We start from the raw sequence: 26,880 nt of genomic DNA on the forward strand, positions 1-26,880 counted from the left end.
GGGTTTGAACCGCCAGCCGTCTGGTTAGCAGGCAAGTGTCTTAGCCACTATGCTACCAGAACTCCCACCCTAGACATTAGTGAGCTGAAATCGACTGGTATTGGCCATTTTGAATTGGGCAACCATACACCTGGAATGACAAATTAAAAAAGAATGGCATCACATTCATTGTCAAAAAGAGTATTTCAAGATCCATCCTGAAGTATAATGCTATCAATGATAATATAATACTTATATACCTACATGGAAGACCAGTTAATACAACTATTATTTAAACATACACACTAAGCACTAATGCACAATATGAATAACGTGAAGATTGTTACCAAGTTCTGCAGTATGAAATTGACCAAACATGCAATCAAGATGTATTGCTTATTATTAATGATTGGAACGCAAAAGTTGGAAAACGAAAGAAAAAGGATCACAGATGGAAAATATGCCCTACTGATAGAAATGACACAAGAGATTTCATGATAGAATTTTGCAAGACTAACTTCTTCACTGAAAATACCTTTTTTCAACAACAAAATTGATAGTATCTATGGAAAGAGATGATGGAGCAGCTCAATATCATCGTTCAGAACAAGGCTGGGGCAACTGTGGAACAGACCATCAATTACTCATATACACATTTAAGTGGAAGCTGAAAAAATTAAACAAGTCCATCAGAGCCAAAATATGACTTTGAGTATGTCCCATCTGAATTTAGATAACATTTGAAGAACAGATTTGACACACCAATGATGTGAGACCACACAATTTGTGGGATGACACAAAGGACATCATAAATGAAGAAAGAAAAAGGTCATTATAAAGACAGGAAAAGACAAAAATGGATGTCAGAAGATACTCTGACACCTGCAATTGAATGGAGAGTAACTAAAGTGAGATGTTTCAACAAACACATGCAGTGCTGGAGATGCTTATTTACTTGTACCAAGATATTTAGTATAATTTCTGATCAAGTGATTGGAAGAGGTAGATATTTGTGCCCATTCTAAAGAAAGATGATCTAAGAGAATGTGGAAATTATCGAACAATATGATTAATATCAAATACAAGTAAAATCTTGCTGAAGATAATTCAAAAACTATTGTAGCATTATAATGACAAGGAAATTCCAGAAATGCAAGCCGAATTCAGAAGAGGACTGTGGTGTAGTAAACTACTTAGCGTGGCTTTTCTAGCCATAAGTCTTTGCAAACTCTGTGGAGGAATTTGCTGTGAGCAACTGAGGAGCTCCTGATTTCAAAAGTTATCCACCTGGGGTATTTCCGTTGGGCGCAACACAAAGCAATGGTCTAGGAGGTTCCTGCTCTCTCTCAGGTGCTTAGAATTCTGAAGTTATGATTGGTTAGTTTGGCCACTCTGCTAGGCTCAAAAGGAGGCCTCCTAGAGGCAGAAGACATCTCTCTCTGACTGCTGGTTGAGGAAGACATGCTGCTGAAAGAGACAAGTGCTCCTGAAAGACACATGCACTTTTGAGAAAGAGACAGAAGAAACACGCATTGCTGAGTGAGACACTGAGGGACATGCAGTGTTGAGAGAGAGACTGTGAGAGGCTGTTAGGAGAGAGACTATGGGCTGGGAGAGAGACTGAGCATTTTTCCTGAACTTGAAATGTAGCCTGGCGCTTTCCTAATAAACCCCGTAATCTGTGAGTTCTGTGTGGGCACTGCAATGAAATATCGAACACAGGGGAGAGGTGGTGGGTGCTTTGGGAGGAACAGTTGGTGAAAGGGCTGGAGGGAGGCAGCATGTCTGGCCTTGCAGGAATAGGCCTTGGGTTACTGGTAGTGATTCTGTCTTCCTCTTGTGGGGTTAGAAGAGGTCAGAACATGTGGCCTCCTTGCCCTTTTAGCAAGGATGAAGAATGAGGGAGATCATTGCTGATGTGAGATGGATCTTAGCTGATAGGATAGAATACCATAAATATGTCTACTTGGAAGTGTTTTATTGACTATGCAAAGGAATTTGATTATGTGGATTATAACAAATTATAGATAACATTGCAAAGAATGGGAATTCCAGAACACTTAATTGTTCTCATGAGAAATCTGTAAATAAACCAAGAGGCTGTCATCCAAGCAGAACAAGGGGATACTGCATGGCTTAAAATCAGGAAGGGTGTATGTCAGGTTTGTATCCTTTCACTATACTTATTCAGTCTGTATGCTTAGCAAATAAGCCAAGAAGATGGATTATATGAAGAAGAACGTGGCATCAGGGTTGGAGGAAGACTCATTAACAACTTGCAATATGCAGACAACACAACCTTGCTTGCTGAAAATGAAGATGTCTTGAAGCACTTTCTGATTAAGGTAGACTTTTCCACTGGGAAAATCTGCTACAAAAGACCTCTTTAATGTATTAAGGAAGAATGATGTCACTTTGAAGACAGGTGTGTCTGATTCAAACCATGGTATTTTCAATCTTCTCAAATGCATGTGAGAGCTGACCAATGAATAAGGAAGATCAAAGAAGAGTTGATCCTTTTCATTGTGGTGTTGGAGAAGAATACTAAAAATACTATAGACTTCCAGAAGAACAAACATATCTGTCCTGGAAGAATGGTGGGAGTGCTCCTTGGAAGTGAGAATGGCCAGACTTCATCTCACCTACATTGTTCATGTAGTCAAAAGGGACCATTCCCTGGAGAAGGATATCACACTTGGTAAAGCAGAGGGTCAGTGAAAAAGGGGAAGACCCTCAACAACATGGAATGAGACAGTGGCTTCAATGATTGGCTCAAGGATAGGTAGGATTTTGAAGATTGTGCAGGAGTGGGCAGTGTTTCATTTTGTTGTACACAGGGCTGCTATGAGTCAGAGCTGATTCGATGGCACCCCAAAACAGCAACAAAAGGGAATGGAAGAAATGATGAGTGAAAGAGTTGTACATTAGGTTTCAAAGGTCAGCTTTAGAAGACAATGTAATCTATTATAGTGAAATACGCAAAGACCTGGAGTTATAAAACCAAAAGGGAAGAACACGCTCAGCATTTCTCAAGCTGTAACAATTAGAGAAAATATTCAAGCCTCGGGCTGTAATATTGAAAGATTCTATGAGCAAAATATTGAATGATGTGGGAAGCATCAAAAGAAGATGGAAGAAATACATAGAATCATTATACCAAGAAGAAATAGCCAACATTCAACCATTTTAGAAGGTATATGAAGGTATATACCATTAAGAATCACTGGTAATGAAGAGCCATCTGACATCAGCAATGATATCTCTTGTTTCACATCTCTTTTCTGAATCAGGATTTAATTTCTGGCAGCTCCCTGTCTATGTATTTCTGCACACATTTTTAAATTATTTTCAGCAAACCTTTACTTGAGTGTGACATTAATGATATTCTCAGTAATATCTTCATTCTGTTGGATCATCTTTCTTTGTAATGGGCACTCACTTGCAACTCTTCTGGCCTTCCAAATACCTTGGCACAGATGAAAGAGCACTTCCAGAGCTGCATCCATTTGCTCCAATATCTCAGTTGGTATTCTGTCAATACCAGGAGATTTCTTTTTGCGCTAATGCCTTCAATTTACTTGGATTCACAATCATCACCCAGGAAAGAGGCAGACAATAATTCAAACCACATAACCATGTATCACATCGGGCAAATCTCCCGCAAAAGACCTCTTGAACGTTTTTTTTTCCCCCCTTAAAAAAAAGTCACTGTAAGAACTAAGATGACCCAAAGCCATAGCATTTTCATTCACTTCATATGTGTGTGAAAGCTGGACAGTGAACAAGGAAGACTGAAGAAGAACTGATGCCTTTGAATTATGGCAAAGAATATAACATGGATTGTCAGAAACATGAACAAATCTATCTTGGAAGAAGTAACACATAAAATAGTCCTTAGAAGCAAGGATGATGAAATGTTATTTCATGTACTTTGGACATGTTATCAGGAGGGATGTGTCCCAAAGTAAGAATGTGCTTGGTAAAGCAGGTGGTCAGTGTCAGAGGTAGTCCCTCAATGAAAAGGACTGACACAGTGGCTGTAACAATGGCCTCAATCTCAGAAATGACTGTTCATTCTGTTGTATATACGGACACTGTGAGCGGGAGCAGACTCGATGGCATCTAACAACAAAAACAGCAACACTCACTCAACCCTGTTTCCTCTGAGAATACTCAACCCAAGACACTGAAGCGAATCTGATAGAGGACTGTTGTAAAACAACAAATCATTGGCTCGTAAGAGAAAGACACCTGCTAGACACAACTGTTTCTATTGCTGCTTTGGCTAGGTCTTCTTTAAGGTTTTCACTTTGTTTGTAAGGGAAATTTCAACCAGGGCTTGTTATATTTCAGACAGTACCAACCAAAATTTTAAGTCAATGCTGCCTATCTGAGTATTATTCAGTTAAATTTTCCATGCAAATCAGTATTTTTGTACATTATATTTCTTTAGAGTAATGTTAGTAGAAAATATAACATCTGCATTTTTAATATACACTTGCCACCTGTATATTCACAATTAGTATTAAAACAACATTGATGTAAGAATGAATTGAATTCCACTTTAATCATAGTTGAATATCTATATTCACCATATTTAGATTTTTTGTTTGTTTGTTTCTACCTTTTGGTGGATGAGTGTGTTGAGGTGTGTGGACATGTGTGTCTATTTGTTTACAAAAATTTAAAGTTTTATTTTCTACCTTTTATGAAGCAACTTGAGATAAAAAGTACTTGATTTAGAGTGCCACACATTTCCTCTCTATAGAGGGACTGTTATAAAATTTTCAAGATATTATTTGCTATCATAGCACAATACAGATAAAAAATATTATACACTTAGGTATGTGATTTTATAGATATCTAGTCAGAGAAATAGCAAAATGTTTCCCAAGACATAGCCGTCCATGTCTAAGCATAATACAACAAAATAAAATGTTATATCTTGTTACACTAAGATGACAGTAATGTTAACATTGTAGAATTCCTTGTTCAAGCAGTATAGTGAGGTGCAAAATATAGTTTACGAAATAAAATATCAATAGGAGCTATGTTGAAGGGTAAGGCATTTGGTCGCTAACCAGGAGTTCGGAGGTTCAAACCCACCAGCTGCTCCGCAGGAAGAAGATGAGGCAATCTACTTCTGTAATGATATACAGCATTGGAAAATGAGTTGTAATCTACTCAATGGCAGTGGGTAAATAAAGTGTCAATAAAAGTCATTATAAAGGAAAATTCTTGATGGCCACTATTTTCAATGCTCATAGGAATCAATACACATTGAACTTAAAAGAGCTCTGGTGGTACAGTGTCTAAGGTATTTGACTGCTAACCAGAAGGCTTGCAGTTCAAACGTACCACCTTTTCTACAGAAGGAAGACGGGACAATCTACTTCTGTCTACTTCTGTAAAGATGCCTCAAAAACCCAACAGAGGTTTCTATAAGTCAGAATCAACTTGATGGCAGGAGTTGGGATTAGACTATGTTTCAGCATCACTTAGATCCTCTAGAAAAGAGAACATGAGGGAAATGCTCTATTGAAGAGTATAGGGAAGGAGGAATTAGTACAAAGGGAAATAATGCAAGGAAAGAGGGACAGCAAATACACATTTAGGAGAGCACTGCTGAGCTGGCAACCACCCTGGAGTGGATTGAAACTTCAATCTCATCAGACATGAGAGGCATTATGTAATTCTTACATCTTTGAATAATAGTTCTGCTGGAGGAAAAGGGAGAAGATAGTATCTGGTAGTTCCCATACCTCACTGATCATAGTTTGCTCCCCAAGGGTTAACTCCTAGTAAGTTTAGCTTGTGAAGAGCTGGTCCAAGGAAACAAGGAAACCCAAGGTAGGGGGGCATGGCTACTGTAGGGTTTTACTCCTAAACAACAAGAGCAACATGAGAGGTAGCAGCCTGTGACCTGTGTCAATGATACAGGAGATATACCAGTTATCAACAAGGCCACTCTGGCCAGAGAACACAGCAAGTCCATGTATCTGTGGTGGTATGTTAAGTGAATCCATTCTACATTTCATCGGACCTTTGTCCATTCGTCTAACTCACAATATATTTCTTTGTTCTTCTTCTTCTTTTTTTTTTTTAATTAACTAAAAATTATTTTTTAAAAAAGAACAAAACATGTCATAGATAAGGAATAGCTTGTAATAGATTTTAGGAGCTCTGGTAGCATAGTGCCTAAGGCATTTGACTGCTAACCAGAAGGCTGGCAGTTCAAACCCACCGGCCACTCCTCGGAAGGAAGATGGGGCAATGTACTTCTGTAGTGATACTGCCTCGGAAACCCAAGGAGGGGTCGCTATGAGTCGAGTCCGACTCAACAGCACATAACAACAACAACAACAACTATGTATTCTACACATTTTTATGTTTCAAGATGCATTATTGTCTTCAATTTCAACTTGTCTTCATTTTCCAGGTTCCCATGGATGTGGATCTATTTATTTGGGATGTCCTCCAAGTAATTACCTGATTTTCTGATCTTATTTCTATATATTGCCTCCTGTCTATCTGGCCTTAGTTCTCATGCTTTCAGAGACATAATTACCATATTTTAAAAATTATATTGGAGAATCAGTAAAGAATATGGGTAGAAACACAGGATAAGGAGCCATCATGTCTAGGTTGGAATGCTCCTTTACTTCTTAGAAACTGTATGATCATGGACAAACTACTTTACTTGTCTGTGAAATGAACCATGCCTATCATGAAGAGTTGTGGTAGGAATTAAATAATATATGTGAACTATTTAGAATGACACATAGTATGTGTTGCATTAATCACTGCTGTAAGTTTGTTGAGAGACTTCATTGCTTAAGGTTTTTTTATTTGAACATAATTTTCTCCTCTAGAATTTCTTTTCATTTCTGTTTGGCCAAGGAAAGAGGACTCAATACAGTCCTACAGTGATTGAATGCTCTATGTCAATGGGTTCTGCATTATTAAGAAAATTTTCTTAAATCTAGTTTAATATTTATAGATCAGCAGACATTAAAATATAGAATATAATATATGACTGTGGTAAAAGCTATGAATACAAACATTTTTACATGTATATTAGAACTATTTGAATGAACAATTTGCTTGGATATTCAAATAATTATTTTATATTGATATTGTATTCTTTTTATTAATTTTTTATACATATTATTTATTATTTACATATTTATTTATTTATTTATTTGCTGCCTACTACTCAAAGGTTTTGAGATGAATTTTGAGATTTTGTAGCCTATAGTTAAACCATTATAAAAACATATTTGCTAATTAAAATTAGGGCCATTTTGCCCAATCAAAAAAGATACAATTGAAGTTTATGTCATAATACCATTTGTTGTTGTATGTGCCATCAAGTCGGAACCAACTCATAGAGACCCCTCCTTGGGTTTCGGAGGCAGTATCACTATGGCAGTAGATTGCCCCATTTTCCTTCCGAGGAGTGGCTGGTGGGTTTGAACCACCAGCCTTCTGGTTAGCAGTCAAGTGTGTTACGCACTACGCTACCAGAGCTTCCAATACCATTTAGTATAACTCAATTTAAATGCAGCTTCAAATGCAATTTAAATAAGTACAAATTAAGAATTTAAAATGCTCAGCACCTGTCTTCCTCATTTTTATGTTTATGTGTTAAACCTTTTTGTTACTTTACCAAAAATGAAATCACTTTAAACCTCTGTGCATACATCAATTCCATCTTGTCACTTCACTGGTGCATTCTAAAAATCAGTAAATACACTGAACTTCTTGAAAACTGTGCTTCCTTTCATTTCTAAGAAACTAAGCTTTGAATACTAAAAAGCAAAGTTTGGCATGGATTCTCTTTTATACAAAGACAAATATCAATGTAACTATATAGGCAAACTATATACAAGCTTACAGGAAGAATTAACTTGTTATAAAAACTATGCATGTACTAGATCTCACTTCAGGGAACTTTGAAAAGGCACCCCATGAAATTTTGCATCCTGTAATTCTACCATCTGCTGCACGGATCTTCATCATGTAACCTTTGCCAGATACGACTGTTAAACGACTCAATTGTATTACAACCAAAATAGGACAATTTTACCCCAACTGATTAAACATAACAATATGTTTAATAAAGGGGACTGATACTCTATCCTTCTCTTTCTCCCAATAAAATTTTTGCATTCTTATATACCACTGATTGTTACGCTCATAATTCAGTAATTATACTTTACAAAAGAACTGTTTGGTAAACGCACTTGCTACAGAGGAGTGAGCTATAATTTTAAGACATGCATTTTTGTTTAAATTGTCATTTTAATATGCGGGAAAACATATAGAGTATCTGAAAATGCTCTCTCATACAATAAATGATGGTTTAACATCACATTCCTATAGCACTAAATGCTAATAAACCATTTTTATAAATTCACTCTCATGTTTTCACTAGATACTAAAAAGGCTTACAAATATTTTTGTTAGTACCTGAATCATCTCTTAGGAAACTGCACAGTGCAAGCCTATTGCTTGTAAAATGAAAAAAAATAAAATAATCAAATCACAGCAGGCAAGCAGAACAGGAAATGCTAACAGACTCTTTCCTAGCTGCCTCACCAAATAGCTTCTATTTACTCAGTAGATTACGTCATGGAAGATTAAAGCAGAAGCTTGCTCAGGGCATGCAGAAAATGCAAAACACCTGATTTGCAAGAATGTAAAGTGTAGAAGAGGGTAAATGGGTTGGAAAAACAACCATATTTAAAATCCTCTGAAGAATCTAAATATCACTCTCACACTTTTGAGGGACTGTGCTAGTCTGAAGATAACCCATTAAATCTATGAGAATCACTGACAGGAGAACAATCCAAATGATAAAGACATTCTAATGAAATGCAGACGAAGATTAAAAAGAATTAAAAGTGACAAGTAAAATCCATGAGAGAACAAACAGTCTTTAACTACTGTAATCAGAAGACAATTACTTACCTTGTCAATTCAGCTTGAGAGCTGTGGGCCTCCTTTGCACACAGACGAAAGATCATGCAAAGTGTCACAGAGACACTTGAAAAACATACGGAGTGCAGCCATTTGAGTGGCACATAGAGTATTCATACTTCCAAGTGAAACATCCAAACATCCTGGCATCTACCAAGCCCACAATTAACTATGCTTCAGTAGGTTAACACTTAGCATTGCAGAGCGAACATAGCAGGTTGGGGAAGTAATTAAAAGCAGGAAAATAATTACACTTCGATTCATCAACTCCAACAACATTTCTCATCAACTCAAAAAGCTCTACTTAGGCGAAGAAGCAAAGTTCCTGTCCAGAACAATTCAAAAACTTTAACAATTCAGATTTCCTAGCTGGGGTTCTATAAAACTAAAACTCCAATCACTACCTTCTGGGGACCTACTGTAAAATTTGAAGTATACAGAAGAAAGGAGAACTTCTAAAACATAAAAATATCTCAATTTATGTATGTCCACCAACAAAAGCAGCATTAATTTTTCAAGCAGATTTTGATTGTGACAAGCATGTTCCACACATATAGGATGAACGCTGAACACGGTTACTTGATTTAGGAAGATTAACTTAAGGAGATTTCAAGGAAAAGGAAATTATGTACAGAATCGATTCATCCCTTGAAGTGAGAACAGCTGCAGTGTGTTTTTCCCAAGTCCTTATTTGTCTTCTTGGTTATTATCACAAAATGATATAATAAATGATTATTTACAGAAAGAGGCGCACTCCAGGTTTTTACCATGGCATTTTTTACATTACAAAACACAATTAAATAGTATTCGATTGAAATTAATTCTGAAAAAGAAAAATGTTAAGTGCCGTTGAGTCCCTTCCAACTCATAGTGACCCCATGCAAAGCACAACGAAACGCCGCCAATCCCACGCCAGCTCCATGATCCTTGCTATACTTGAGCCAAAACAGAAAAATAAGAATATATAAAATGGAAATCATATAATTAAATAATTAGTAGTTATTCTAGAGAGCTCATTTTCTTAGAGGAACTACTTTGTTAAATGTAACTACTTGTTATTATCTGAACATCTCAAGGTATTTATCGAAACATTAATAATATAGTCTGTTATGCATCCTGCTTACCTGACGAATGGATACAAAAATCCATGTCAGAACCTGAAATATTAATGTTTAGAGCCCATTACTGATGGAATAAGCTTATTTGGTGGCATCACTGAAACTAATACCTCATGTTTAGTGCTGTTAAGGGAGCTCTGGTAGCATAGTGGCTAAGGCACTTGACTGCTCACCAGAGGGCTGGTGGTTCAAACCCATCAGCCACTCCTCGGAAGGAAGGTTGGGCAATCCTACTTCCGTAGTGATACTGCCTCGGAAACCCAAGGAGGGGTCGCTATGAGTCAGGGCTGACTCGACGGCACATAACAACAACAACAACAACAAGTGCTGTTAAATCACATGGTAGAAAGTATTATTAGCAGCCATCACCTGGAGGTTTAAGCGTAAGCTGGTATCTGATGTGCCTGGGGTGAAAGCCAATGATCGGTAGACTTCTGCTTAATTCTATAACTCAGTTCAAGCTATATTATCTAACCTCTCATTTTACTATATTGGTTCTCCTGGGACTAGAGCTTTTTTTTTTATCCCCCTGAAATACAATCAATTTGGTTAGATATCTACCATTTTTTTCTCCCTCTCCCCAGTTACTCTACCTCCACTCTCTGAGACAGAAAATAGGTACTCAATGGCTGTGCAAATCTTCTTGAATAATATTCCTTCTGAAACTCCGGGCATGGCTACATTAAGCTACTTCACTTGTTACGCTTTACCTATAGATTAAGGTTCCTGGATGTCTGCCCAGATCTGGATCACATCCTGTTAATTACAGAGACGTGGACACTGGAGTAGCCTGTCTAGTTATCCTTGTCCTGTTGCATCTATCCACAGTTTCTGCTATTTGGTCACCCATGTTCAATCAAGCCCACTGAAGACATGATCATATAACTAAAATCATAGGCCTGGATAGCACAAATGGTTCAGGGCTAGACTACTAATAAAATGTTGACAGTTTAAACCCACAAAGAAGTGCGTGCCTTGAACACAGGTCTGCTGATCTGCTTTCAAAAAGTCACAGCCTTGAAAACTGTATGGAGAAGTTCTACTCTTCATACACAGGGTCACTCTGAGTCTGAACTGACTCAAAGGCCGCCAGCACCACCACCACTACTGACCCTGAGACCCACTGCCACTGAGTCGATGCCAACTCTTAGAGACCTCCATCGTGTTTTCAAGGCTGTACATCTTTAGGGAAGCACAGTGCCTCATCTTTCTCCTGCAGAGAGGCTGGTGGGTTTGAGCCCCCTACCTTCTAGTTAGCATTCAAATACCTCAGTATGCCACTAGAGCTACTAAACACTGACCCTAGGCCTCAGTAATCATCACATAGCCTCTGCTCATGTCTGAAGTATACTGTGAATCATTTACTCCTCCCACCTCCCCATCCTCTGAGATTTAATAGGAAATCAAGCAGAATAAATCAATTCTTTTCCAGGTATGAACATGATCCATAGATTACAGCTTTTAGGGTCTCAAAACACAAATATCCTCAGGGTATAAATGTTTCGATATGTATCATGTTTTACTGTGTTTAGATTAAGTCAGATGAAACTTACTATTTATATTGCTTTCAGTTCTTTTTAGCATACTTTAGTTTTGCTTAGATTGAAATATTCCCTAAGTATGAGAAACTCTTACTAGCCATATAAAGCAAGAGACACTTATCCTTAAATACATGGGCTTCTGAATATGTATTATAGTAAAAAAGAGACTAGGTAGTACAGTGGTTAAAAGCACTCAGTTGCTAACTAAAATATCTTTGGTTCAAATCCACCAGCCATTCTCTGGGAGAAAGATGTGGAAGTCAGCTTTCGCATAAAGAATTACAGCCTTGGAAACCATAGGCGGCAGTTCTACTCTGTCCTACAGGGTTGCTATGGGTCAGAATTGATTTGGCTGCTAAGCAGAAGGCCGCTCCTCAGAAGGAACATTGGACAATGTATGTCTGTAGTGATACTGTCTCAGAAACCCAAGGAGGGGTTGCTATGAGTCAGGTCTGACTCCACAGCAGTGAGTATGAGAGAGCTTTGGCTTAATTTGGTTTATTATAATAATTTGAGAAGAAATGGAAAATAAGCCTGTCTGGAGGGTACAAAAACAATTAGTGCCATTTATTTCTGATTTGATCCTTTATTTCTTTGAAATCCCAGTGAGTCTCTAACATTAGCGTTTCCCCCAAATGAATAGAAACTCAGAACAAGGAGAGTGCATTTGGATAGAAGGAGATAATCAATGAACTGGATTACCAACAAATAGGGTTATAAACACCATTTCTTACAGACTTCACAGCCTTTCAGAAAATCCAAATACATTTTACATCTTTTTTTCTGCACATATATATTCAGGCAAATCTTGTAACACTATAGTTGGTGGTATTGCTGTTGTTGTTGGTGGTGGTGGTGGTATGTGTGTATAAATAAGCTTATACTATTACTATGTCTTACTCTTGAAATGTCAGTAAGTAGAATTTCAAATTACATCATAGGGTGAAAGAACTTTCTCTTTAAAATCCTTTTGTGTGCAAAGAAAGCTATGGTTGTTTTAAAGAGTTTATAAAAATAAGACCCCACTAGTAACTTATGACTCCAAATAATATTGCACTGAACTAAGCACAAATTGTTAAAATAATTTTTTTGTTAACAGTAGATATGAGTCCTCAAATTGCCAATAAAAGTGATTACCTATAAATTGATAAAGGATTTGTCATTTGCAGTTAGTTTACTTGAAGAACTGAAATTATGTTCAGAGGGTTAATTTCCTTTATACTCCCTAAGAATGACCACTTACACACTTGTATCATTATGGATATTTTCCATGAATAGTGTGAGATCTCTGGGCACCGTGGTTTTCCACTGAGAGCTCAGTAAACAGTTGGGAATTTATTTTGTTTTTCACCACTCAGTTCAGCCCCACAGGCAAGCTAGTAAGAGGAAACTAATGTCAAGGTTTCAAGACTAAGAGGAACCCCATATCCAACTCTACGTCCATCTTCTTCTTGATGATAAATGTCACTTCAAATGAACAGTGTGGTAGTTAAGGTTGTGTGTCAAATTGGTTGGGCCATGGCTTTAGTGGCTGGGCAGCTGGATATAGTTATTACCCATGTTGTAATTGTAATCACCTCCATGGTAGAATCTGCTGTGAGGAACTAAGTAGTTGCCTTTGGAGTGTGGCCTGATTCTAGTATATAAATAGAAGCTTTGAGAAAGGTCTATAGCATTTTGGCACATTGGGGTCCTGCATTTGGCTGTCTTCATCTCCAGTTCCTGGACTTGAACCAGTGACCTACTGTGTTGCCTGCCAATCTCGGCACTCTGCCATTTTACCTGTAAATCTTGGGTTCCTAAGCCTCAGCATCCTGAAGCTGCCTGAGTTAGAAGAAGCCTCCACTTCCAGTGGGCCTGGAAGACAGACAGAGATAAAGCCCAAGGTGTAGGGGCCTTCACTGAGCTCCTAGAGCTGGCAGTCTGAATTTTGACTTCTAACCTCCTAAACTGTAAAAGAATAAATTCCCATTTATGAAAGCCATCCACTTGTGGTATTCCTGTTAAAGCAACACTAGAGAACAAAGACAAAGACTCTTGTTTTAATTTCATGTGTCTTATGCAGCATTCTGTATAGTATGAATAAAATTTAAAATGTCTTGTTTTGTGTTGTTTTAAATTTGAATGTAAAAAGAATATTAGAGCAGTAAGTGCTTGTGAGAAACAGAGATGATAAAAAACTGATATGCTGTAAGAAATGTTTAAGACCAATTTTGCATACTTTAAAATTTTGACTTGAGAAAAGCTTAACAAAGAAACAGATGTGGATTAAAAAAAGGACTCATTGTATCTTATATAATTACCCCTTTTTCATTTGAGGATACTTTTATATTTAAATTGTAAAATAATTTAGGATGACTCTTCTGTTGTCATTTTACACTGGTTCCATTTCACCATATTATTATCGTTGTTGTTATGTGCTGTCGAGTCAGACCTGACTCATAGCGACCTCTCCTTGGGTGTCTGAGGTGGTATCACTATGGAAGTAGATTGCCCAACTTTCCTTCCAAGAAGTGGCTGGTGGGTTTGAACTCCTGGCCTTCTGGTTAGCTGTCAAGTGCCATAGGCACTATGCTACCAGAGCTCTTATTTATTATAATTTGAGATAAGTATTTATCAACTCCCCTTCATGTGATGTTGAGGGAATATTTTGATTGTTCATAGTTAGATAAAAAACTCACTGCCGTCAAGTCGGGTCTGACTCATAGCGACCCCTTCCTTGGTTCTCTGAGGCGGTATCACTATGGAAGTAGATTGTCCAATCTTCTTTCTGAGAAGTGGCTGGTGGGTTTGAACCACCAGCCTTGTGGTTAGTAGTCAAATGCCTTAGGCACTATGCCACCAGAGTTCCATAGTTAGGTAAATTCTGTATAAATCTTAAACAATGAGTAGAACTTAAATTGTAAAAAATTACAAGCAGAATAATTTTTAGAGTAATTCTTAGAGTTGGAAAACATTAGTGTTTCTAGGAAACTTAGAAATAATTTAGTTAAAGTCATGGAGTTTGAAGGAAGTGAAGATGACCCCTTGCATTTGCAGAAAGGAATAAAGAGTAACTATTTTCAGACATTGTGATGTTTCAGAGAAGGGATTAACAAGTAAGCAGTTAAAAAATAGTCATTTGCTTTTCATATATCATTGGCAAAAGGATCTCTAACATAAAAATGTGACAAGATGCACAAGTTGTTTAGTGAAGTTAGGAAAGTGAAAGAATGAATACAGTTCAGTTTCAAAAAGAGCAAAAGAATCTAAGAAAAATCCTTCTTCCAAAGATGTCATGTAAGGTATCATCCAAATCCACAGCTATACCTCAGCATTTTCTTCACTTAAGTTAATTCGCTTTAACCTTGATCTTCTGATGACCCATTTTCCTTCATCTTGCCCTTGCTTCTTCAACAAATAATTGAGTTCATATTGTATCTCTTATTATATCTCTTTTATTGTGCTCATTCCTAATTCATAAAAGGTAAACAAAGCCAACCTTTGAGGAATTCATGGGCTTATAAAAGATTGCAAGTAAGTGATATACACTGAATGACTGTATAGATGTGAATTTATTACTCTGTTAAGAAAATTTACAGAAAATTATGAGACCAACCAGTGGAGAAAAGTCTATCTAACTTGGAAAGATCAGGAAGGTATATGAAGGACATGGGATCTTAGTTCTGCCCTTGTCTGGTTGTTGACTAGATTCATTCCTACATTCACTTGTGCTTATCATTTCCTATTTTCCTGACACCAAGTTTCAAATATCCAGCCTTGAATTGTCCACTATCACTGATGAATGATGATGTTTCCAAATCATAAGGAGTAACTTTATCTGTATTAGATACACAAAAACAAACATCTCCTTTGTTCCAACATCCCTTAGTTAACTGTTTCCTATTTGTATAAACTGTGGCTGCATGACAAGTCTGTCACTTCTAGAATAGTTCTTCTTGCAAATCCAATTAACTTTTACAAGATTTAACTTGAGGTACTTTCAAAATATATCCCATATTTCACTACCTCTTACCACCAACTGCCCACTTTGTCCAAGTCACAGTTTCTCCTTGACTACTGCAATACTTTCTACTCAGTTTACCCTGTTTCCAAGCTGGTGTAACTTCATTCTATTCTCTACCCAGAAGCCAGAAAGATCTTGTAAAAATATAATTCAAATCATGTCACACCAATGCTCAAGTTCTTCAATGGTCATATCTCAGAGTAAAAACCAAATTCTTACCATGACTATAAGCTACTGCATAGTATAGATCCCAGGTGACTGTTTTCATCTTCTTATTCCTCATTAAGGGGCTTGGATGGTGCAGTGGTTAAAGCATTTGGCTGCTAACCAAAACCTGGTGATTTAAACCCACACCCACTCTGCAGAAAAGAGATGAAGCGGTCTGCTTCCGTAAAGATTTACAGACTTGGAAACCCGATGGGGTCACTATGAGTCACAAATGACTTGATGGCGGTGAGGTTTTTTTGTCTCCTATTAGTACCTTCAACCTTGTTCGCTGTGTATCAGCTACACTGGCCTTATGCTGCTCCATGTATATGCCAGTATTCATCTTATCTCAGAGTCTTGAATATTCTGTTCCCTCTACTTGGGAGGCTTTTTCCTGAGATATCTGTGTGATCCCTTCACTCAAAAGTCACTTCTGAGCAGAGTCTACCCTGACTGTATTGTCTTAGTTCTGAGTCCTTCCATATCAGTGCATACTTCCTCTTTATGCATTTTTACATGCACTTAACATCTAAATTTTATATATTTCACTTTTTCACCAATCTTATTGCCTGCCCACTAGAAATGTAAGCCTCATGAGGGCAAATTTTTTCACTGTTTTATTCAATGTAATAACTGCGATACACATAAGAGTATTTTGCAGAGAGGAAATGCTTAGTAAATATTTGTTGTATGAATAAATATATCCCCCAAATGTTAAATAATTTGTTGAGAGTCATATGGCTAAGAGTGAAGTGTCCTATATATTCAAATTAATCTTTCTTATATCATTGTGTTTTACTTATTAATATGTGATACCTACAAAACTTTCTTATACTGTACTTACTACCTTCTGAACACAGAACTGCAAACACAATGTCCCATTGATCAGGTAATATTAATCTTTCAGCCCCAGTTCCAGCCTCCTACAGATTATTTAGAATGACTACCAGGACTGTGGGAGCTCTGGTAGCATAGTGGCTAAGACACTTGCCTGCTAACCAGGCGGCTGGCGGTTCAAACCCACCCACCAGCCACTCCTCGGAAGGAAGGTTGGGCAATCCTACTTCCGTAGTGATACTGCCTCGGAAACCCAAGGAGGGGTCACTATGAGTCAGGTTTGACTCGACAGCACATAACAACAACAACAACAACAACCAGGACTGTACTTGTACACCCTAATTCACCATTCAGATAGTGGCTCTATGCCTTGTGGCCTCTAAAAAAAAATGTGTTTTTTGACAAATAGCTATGCATATTTTGGCAACTCAGTGGTATCTGATAAACTTCAAAGTGAAAGTGGTAGTTTTACTTTAAGCCTTTCAATGTTTTAGCGCTGTGGATTAAGAAAACAAGCAGACCAAAACTCTTGCTTTTTTGCGGGAGAAGGAGCAAAAAAGAAAGCCACAGCTCTGTTTCAGAACTGCTGTAAGCCACAGCTGGCCCTGTGCCACATCCCCTGCATGAATAAAGTTGGCCTCCCAGTACCTCTGAAAATCACGGTGCGGGTCCAATGGAATGTTTTAACAACTTAAAACAATTTTTTCTAAGGAGGACAATGGTGTTTCCTTCTTCAATTTACATTTTACCCTTTATAAAGGATCAAATAAAACTGGAGATACTTTTGGAGTCCATCGAAGAAGTTTTATTTAGAAAGAAAACATGTAATTTAAGTAAAGGACTATTAATAAAACACAACTTTAATGTTACTGCAATACTTGTTTGATATTTGCTATGATATCAGGAGCCCTGGTAGCATAGTGCCTAAGGCACTTGACTGCTAACCAGAAGGCTGGCGGTTCAAACCCACCAGCCACTCCTCGGAAGGAAGGTTGGGCAATCCTACTTCTGTAGTGATACTGCCTCAGAAACCCAAGGAGGGGTCACTATGAGTAGGGGGCGACTCGACGGCAAATAACAATAACAATAAATGATATCTTATTTCACCCATCTGATTACAATATATTTACATGATATTGTAAAAGGAGGAAAACCCTTAGGATCTTCTGTCTTTGCAAATATCCCTCAACGATGTAAATAAAATCACACAGAGATGTGTATTGGTAAGGGGCGGTAAGAAGAAAACAAATACTGTACAATATATTTTCTTAACAAGATATCAATTCCAATGACTCTTGCATACTGGTCTTTAGATGAGGCAGCAAGTTAGAAGCAAATCCAGTAATTGCCGAAATTCTGAACTGAGGATTTCCAGTGAACTCATGCTACACCAAAGGGAGCTACAACTTGGCATTTGTTTTTCCTTACACAAAATGTACTGATTAAACTTTCTTCTTTTAGTGTCCAAGTAATAAAAGGAATAATATACTGTGGGGTGCTTTTCATAGTTTGAAAAAGTTAGTTTGTCATCATCATAACTCTTTTTGTTGTGTGCTGTGAAGTAGCTCTAACTGATAGCGACCATATATGACAGAGAAGAGCTTCTCCATAGTCTGTAGGCTTTACAGGAGCAGACTTCCCGGTCTCTTCCTCCACAGAGAAGCTGGTGGCTTCTGACTGCTGACTTTTCAGTTACAGCTGAGTGCTCAATCACTGCACCATCAGACCTCCTGAGAGCAACCTTACAAATCTGAAATTATTTAGATACCTGAGAACTTTTCTTCCCTTGCTGGTTTGTAAATATCTGATGATAAATAAATCTTCTCTTGATGTCAGAACATAAAGTTCAGTCAAAGAATACTGCTGAATAAATACAAAAACAGTTCTAACAATTAATGATTGACTAACACGAGTAAATGTGAGGACAAGAGTTCAACTGGATGCAATATATTAGAGTTTTCTTGTGACCTTTCCAAAATTATTTTTAAGGTTGATAGTAAAAATATTTTAACTTATATTTATAAAGCCACTTTTTTCATATTTAAAAAAAAAATTTTATAGTGATTTGGCTAAAAATTTACAGAGCAAATTCACTTTCCATATAGCAGCTTGCACACACTTAGTCTCATGACATTGTCTACAACTCCCCACAATGGAACAGCTCCCCTCCCACGTCCTCCCCACAGTTACCTCTTCTCTGTGTCCTTCCCTCTCATGCACTCTTCCCCTTGAGCTGTCTTCCTGTGCATACACAGCCCTTAAATTCTCCCATCATTGATCTCTCCAAGGAGTGTATGTACCTATTATAAATGTTCCGCTCATATGCCTGTCTTTTGTTTGGCTGGAAGCCACAGGAGTGGGTTCCATTCCAGACCTGAAGGGCAGCTAGGGGTCATAGGCTCAATCAGACCAACAAACCTTGTCTTTTTCTTTCTTTCTTTTTTTTAATGATTTTGAGTTTTGTTCTACATTGTTCTCCCACTCTATCCAGGACCTCCTACAGAGATCCCCTCCGAGTGCTTGACAGTGGTAGCTGGGCACAGTCTAGTTCTCCTGATCTCATAGATGGATAGGCTGAGCATCACATGTTTGGACTACTTGTTTCCATATGTCATTGGTTTTCTCCATTCTTCTTTGCTCTTGATGAAGAGAGACCCATCGTTGTATCTAGATGGCCGCTTGCAAGCTTTTAAGATCCCAGTCACTACTTAGCAAAGTAGGATGCAGAACAATGTTTTGTGTAGTATGTTATGCCAATTGAGCTTCATGTCCCCTACGACTATGGTCCCGAGCCCACAGGTCCAACTACTCGCTCCCTCCAAGTAGCTGGCTGTGGCCAAGAAATGACTACCACCTTGCCCCTTGTCAGCTCTACTATGTACCTGGGAATTCTTACAGAACATACAAATACATTGTAGAAACATTGTCTGCCAACCCTGTATGTGGTCTTGAGCACACTCCCCCCTGCACAGACATAACTAATAGTTCAGCCTGTGCACCCATCTATCTACCCGCATTTTTTTCATTCTTTAGTCAACTAATTTAACATCAATCTCCTTGATTAGCTTAAGAAAGCATCTTATTGTTGTTGTTGAGTGCTGTCAAATTGATTTTCAACTTATTATAACCCCATGGGACAAAGCAGAAATGCCTGTAGTGTTTTCTTGGCTTTAATCTTTATGGAAGCACATCTCCCCAGGTCCATCTCCTGCAGAGCTACTAGGTGGGTTTGAAGAACATCCAAACTTTCAGTTACCAGCCAAGGAATTAATTGTTGTGCCACCAGGGAACTATAGAAAGTATTTTTAAATGACACTTGCCATTTAAATGTGTGATTAAGATGAAGGAAGATTTCTAATGTAAGTATCAAGACAAATTTATTTAAGTACCATGCCATATTTTCAAATTCATAACTTTTAAAATTTATCTTTTGAACTTGAACAAAACATAAAGTGCTATAGCACTCAGTATCACAAAGGTTTCACTTGTCTTTCTTTCTCATTTTAAAATATTACTCAAGAATAATTGACTTTAATAAATCTCTCCCTAAACAGCACCCAATAAAAACACAAGTTGTTGTCATTGAAAAATGCCTAATTTGTGATTCTATATTTTACAGATCGTATAAACTTATACACTAGTCAACAAAATGGCCAAACTTCTTAACTTATCTCATGAATGAAGATTCCATGATCCATTCTTATCCATCAGTAATCCGAAAGTGTTCCTCTCCTTTGATGAGTGAACTAATTTTTTTTTTTTTCCCTATTTCAAATTAGATTCTTTCAAAGACTAGGGTCACAGAAATCATTCCTCTAAAGTCTTATGTTTCTGTCTATGATTTACAATGGTGTCAAAAAGCATTTATTAGGAGGATGCTAAGTCATGTTCTCAGAAGACAAATGTATGTTGTATGTGTGTATGTGTATGTGCATGTATGTGCGTGCATGTGTATACTTGAAAAGTTCTACTTAAATAATTGAAAATGATTCTATTCCATAGAGGAGCACATTTCCTTTTGTTAAAATATATAAATGTTAAACATTTAAAGTCCTAACTATATCAAAATGGACCTGAATTTTGGAATGAGAAAATTGTTATCTAATGAGACAGAAGACAGGCAACAAGTTAATAACTGAATTAGCCTTTAACTGCTGTAATTGTCTCTATGGACATGCTAATTTCTAATATCAGTCTCTTTGATATATTTTCATGGATAATTATGCTGTTACCTATATAACAACCAAACTGACCCCTAAAGCTCATGAAATGGCCCTACACATACTTTTTTTGACTTAAAACCATATTTAAGTCACAGCATAAATTTTAAAATAAACATTTTTATCAAAGCATTATTCATTACTGAAGTTTTCAGGTTGAGCTCAGCTTCACACTATTTTGCAATCATGATAACTAGGATGGAAGAAAATGTTATTAGAAGACAGAAAGGAGTTTTACCACTTTCTGTACGAGTCAAGTCTTTGATCCCCTTTTGGAGACGACTGTATTCTTTGCTTTGAGAAAAAAAAAAAAAAATGATAATGGGATCTTTGGCTTGACAAAAGTTGAAGCTGTAATTATCCATAAAGGTTTAATTTGATTCAATTCTTAATATATGTCAGTCACCATGGAAAGAATTGTTACATACTTTATCTAATTTAGTCCTCTCAATAACCAAAAAGGGAGATCCTGTTAATATTATCAATTTATGAATGAAGAAACCATTGGTGTTGTTGTTGTCATTGTTATGTGCCACTGAGTCAGACTCAACTCAGATCGGAGCCCTCCTTGAGTTTCCAAGGCAGTATCACTACGGAAGTAGATTGCTCCAGTTTCCTTCCAAGGAGTTGCTGGTGGGTTTGAACCACCAGCCCTCTGGTTAGCAGTCCAGTGCCTCAGGCACTACGCTACCAGAGTTCCCGAAGAAACCATAGCTTAGTGAATTTAATCCTCCAGTGGCGTCACACTGCACTCAGAACAAAATACAAAACTCTTTATCATGCATGGCCTGGGGGACACCTCAAGGTGTGCTTCCACTCCACCCCAGCTCATACTCTTCCTCTACCACAGTGTGCTGCAGTCAAATGGACCATCTTTCTTTTTCTCAAAATTACCAAGCTCATTCCCACAGCAAGGCTTTTTCACTGCCTCTTCTCTCATTTTGAAATTATGTGTTTCCTGGATCTTTGAAGCCACAGTACTTAACATAGCATCTACCTGCCTTTACCCCTTCTATCCTCATCTCCATAATTAAGTTCACTTTGTAGTAGACCCTCCCATTTCATTTCATTCATAGCACAGATTCCAATTTAAAATTTCCTGGTTTTTCATTTGCTTACTTGTTAATTGTATTTTTGGAAACACACTTAGGCAATGGGTATGAAAAACCACAAAATAGTCATACCAGTTAGAAAAAATAACTGTGCTTCTGAAAATCTACCCTATGAAAATAAATTTAATAATATTAACAACTATAAACACTATACTTATGGCAAAACAGACCTAGTGGTACAGTGGTTAAACACTTCGCTGTAAACAAAAGGTTTATGGTTCAAACCATCTAGCCCTCAGGGGGAAAAAGATGTGGCAGTCTACTTACATAAAGTTTACAGCTTTGGAAACCCTATGGGAAGTTCGACTCTGTCCTATCGGTTTGCTGTGAGTTGGAATAAACTCACTAAAACTTAGTTTATACTTGTGAGAGACATCTTGTTTACTATTTTATGCACATTACATCATTTAACCTGTACTCCAATGCTTCAAAAAGGAATACAATTAGTATTATCTTAATTTTCAGAGAATAATGTTGTTGCTATGTGCCGTCGAGTTGGCCCTGACACACAGCAACCCCTGCTTGGGTTTCTGAGGCGATATCACTACAGAAGTAGATCACCCAACCTTTCTTCTGAGGAGTGGCTGGTGGGTTTGAACTGCCAGTCTTCTGGTTAGCAGTCAAGTGCCTTAGATAGTATGCTACCAGAGCTCCTTTAGAGAATAACAGAGATGCTATTTGAGGAGAAATAATTTTCTAAGGTCATACATGTAATAAGTGACTTGAAACTAGGTTTATGCAATTATAGTATCTGTACAGTTAAGCATAATGTTAAATACTAAAAGAGTACTGTATGGAAATAATCCAAATGCCTATTGACAGAGTAATGGGTCAACCAAAGGTGGTGCATACATACAGTGAAGTATCTCTATTCCATGAACAACAATGAAGTCTTCATAAATGCCGTAACATGGATGAACCTTGAAAATATTATGCTGAGTGAAATAAGTCAATTACAAGAAGACAAATAGTGTATGATTTCAATAATATGAAACACTTAGAATAGACCAATGTATAGAGAAAAGTAAACAGTGGTAACGAGAGGAAGAAGTGAGGAAGAAAGGGTAATTTCTGGCTAGCTGTCACTGAGTTTCTGTTTGTGGTAATGGAAAATATGGCAATGGATGTTGCTGATAGTTGCACAACATGGCTAATGTAATCAGTTTCACTAATTATATGAGTGAAAAATGTTGAATTCACAAGTGTTATCTTATACATACTTCTACAATTAAAGGAAACAATAATAGTTTTATAAAGTAGTATGTGTGTGTGTGCGTATGTGTGTGTATATATATACATATACACACACACATACACACATACGCACACACACGCACACATTTCTATATAACAACCAAACTCACAGCCATCAAGTAGATCCCAACTCATAGTGACCCCTCTTTGGGTTTCCGAGGTGGTATCTCTACATAAGTAGATTGTCCAATCTTCCTTCTGAGGAGTGGCTGGTGGGTTTGAACCACTAGCCTTCAGGTTAACAGTCAAAAATGCCTTAGGCACTATGCCATCAGAGCTCCCATATATATACTTGGAACTATGGTGCAGTAGTGTGAGTAAGGAGCTTGGCTACTTACTAGAAGGTTGGAAGTTCGAACCCACCAGCTGTTCCACAGAAGGACGATGAAGCATCTGTAAAGATTTACAGGCTTGGAGACCCAATGGGAGACACTATGAGTTGGAATTAACTCAATAGCAAAGGAAGACATTTATCTCTCTATATAAGAATATCTAAAACAATGAATGAATGAATGAATGAATAAATAAATAAATAAATAAATAAACCCTCTACAATCGAGTCAATTCTGACTCATAGTGGCCCCCATTGGGTTTCTGGGGCAGTAAATCTTTACAGAAGAAGATTGCCCAGTCTTCCTTCCACAGAGTGGCTGCTGAGTTTGAACCAGCAACCTTCCAGTTAGCAATCAAATGGCTTAGGCGCTGTGCCACCAGAGCTCCATATATAAATATAAATATATGTGTGTGTATATATATATGTATATACACACACACATAATATTAACACACAAATAATACATATAATCTATATACATGCACACATGTATATTAAACATATATATACACACACACACACACACACACAATTACCAATATTGTAAAGACAGACCTAGCATAGACGTCCAAATATAACAAATGCAGAAAATGGAATATTGTACAGCCCTTACAACAATGTTTATAAGATCATAAAATAACATAGAAAAATCTTATGATAAAGCCTTGTTTACAAAAGTGCCAAACTATTATATGTCAATGATTATAAAAATTTTAAAATATAAATTTTGTATTAAAATATTGAAAGGAATGAATCAATGAGTTTGTTTCAGTGGCTGAACTATGCATTATATTTCTATTTTTTTATTTTTAAAATTCATTATTAATGAGTTTGTAGCACTATAATGGTGTATTTTTAAATCTCACATACACAGTCTTGTGTGAAACATTTAGATTTTAATGAAACATGGCTTTTCCTTCTGGGAGGGAGGACGTGTGCCCTGCCCTTCAAGCCCTTTGTAATCTTGCAAACTCTGTCTATTTAACTGAGTCCTTCTGTGTAAACAGACTTCAAGGAATTTCTTGTCATCTTGCCCATAGTCATTACATTGCAGGCTGGTCTTGTATGTTTCCTTCTTTCATAAGGACAGCCACATCATTAACACCTATGCCAATCCTAAAGGCTCAGGCTCTTTTGTGCTTTTCCTACTGAGTAATGATAAGGTCTCTGCTGTTTCTATTGACATTAGGAGAGCAGCCACTATCTTCTCTATTGTCAAATCATAAGTCATGCCTCATGAATCTCAGGTACCAAGTTAGATCACAGGACGTAATTCTATTATTTCAAAGGCATGGACCACTTCCTTTGAGACAAAACCTCCTCTAAGCTTCCAAACTTGAAGCCTGTTTTTCCAAAAGCTTAGCGAGACCTCTGTGCAGCTTTCTAAGTGTCACTTGGAATAGATCTGTTCACACAGAGTTGAATAGTGAGGTTCCCATTCACAATTATTGTTGATGATGCCATCGCGTTGATTCCGATGCATGGTGAGCCAGTGGTGGCAGAGTGGAACTGCTCCATGGGATTATCCAGGCTGAGACCTTTGGGAAGCAGAATGCCAGAACTATTTTCCAAAGTGCCTATTGATGGTTTTGAATTGCCAACCTTTTGGCTAATAGTCAAGTGCTTAAACACCTATGCCACCAAGGAAGTCCCTCATTCATTAAGAAAGCAGGCTTCTAAATAGTAAATAAAACATTTAAAAGGTTCCAGGTAAACCTGTTATATTCTAGAACTAATATACTTGTAGTCTGTGGACATTATTTCTTGTTGTTCCTGGACTCTGCTCTCTATTTCCAATTAAGAGGGCAACAAATGCCTTGCATAAGACAGTGACTATGAAAATGTAAGGATACTTTTTTAAAAATCAAGTGTTCCGTTTTAGCCAAACACTAAAACATCCAGTCACATTAACTCTGTGTACAGAAAGTTCAGTGAACAGCAGTATTTATAAATTAGTAACAACTCCAGGCAAACATTTTGTTGTTACTGACATTGTTTCAACTTCATAAAATATTCATCTAAAACATCTGATACTTAATGAGATAGAATATGCCAAAAATAGCACCAGGCTGCAGCATATATAAAATCATTCTAAATGTTTATACTTATATATAGAAAGTCACAAATTGGGGAACCATTGCTACAAGATTAAAAGGATAAAGCTTATGGTATCTTTCACATTAAGCCAATCTTGTCATTACAATTTTCCAGAGAAATTTTAAGAGTTAAATAAAATTGTGTCAATAAAAACACTGAGCATGTTATCTAGTACAAAACATTTGAGATCCAAAAAGATTTTAACTACTAGTATTTGAATACTTAGTCAACAACACTGAGTTTAGCACTTTTCATGAATTACATAGTTTAAGCTTTTTGTTTTTTTAACACACTTTCTAAGACGACATGAAACTTCAGTAACTTACTTAAAGTCACACAGATGGGCTATGATGAAGCATGCTTTTCAACCCAGACTTATTGATTTCGGAATCCCAATCATTAATTACTAGTGCTATTCTACTTCAATTTACAAGAACTTACCAGTTGAAAGATACATGAAGCTAATAAAGTAATGAGATGTCACTTTGAAGACTAAAATATGCCTAGCTCAAGCCATGGCATTTTCCACCGCCTCATATGGATGTGAAAGCTGGACAATGAATAAGAAAGAATGAAGAAGAGTTGATGCCTTTGAGTTGTAGTATTGGTGAAAAATATTGAAAATACTATGGACTGTCAGAAGAAGGAACAAATCTGTCCTGGAAGAAGAGCAGCCAGAATACTCCTTGGAAGCGAGAATGGCCAGACTTTGTCTCACTACTTTGGTCATGTTGTCAGAAGGGATCATTCTGTGGAGAAGGATATCATGCTTGGTAAAGTAGAGGGTCAGAGAAAAGGGGGAAGGCCCTCAATGAGATAGATAAACACAGTGGCTACAACCATGGGCTCAAGCATAGCAAAGATTTTGAGGATGGTGCAGGACTGGGCAGTGTGTCATTCTGCTACACAGAGGGTCATATGAGTTGAAGCCAGCTCAACGACGCCTAACAACTAGTCCATTCTTTTTCTTCCGGTTGAACCCTAACTGCTACATATGCTATAAATGCTAGATCCTGATTCTGTGGAACCTGAAATTTAGTATGTGTGTGTGTATCCTTTCTAAGAAAGAAAATATACCTATTTATCGTTGTTGTTGTTGTTATGTGCCCTCGAGTCAGACAGACTCATAGTGACCCCTTCTAGGGTTTCCAAGGCAGTATCACTACAGAAGTAGATTGCCCCATCTTCCTTCC

The sequence above is a fragment of the Orycteropus afer genome, unplaced genomic scaffold, assembly GCF_000298275.1.
Source record: "Orycteropus afer afer isolate SDZICR_OR568_19922 unplaced genomic scaffold, OryAfe1.0 scaffold00063, whole genome shotgun sequence".
NCBI lineage: Eukaryota > Metazoa > Chordata > Mammalia > Tubulidentata > Orycteropodidae > Orycteropus > Orycteropus afer.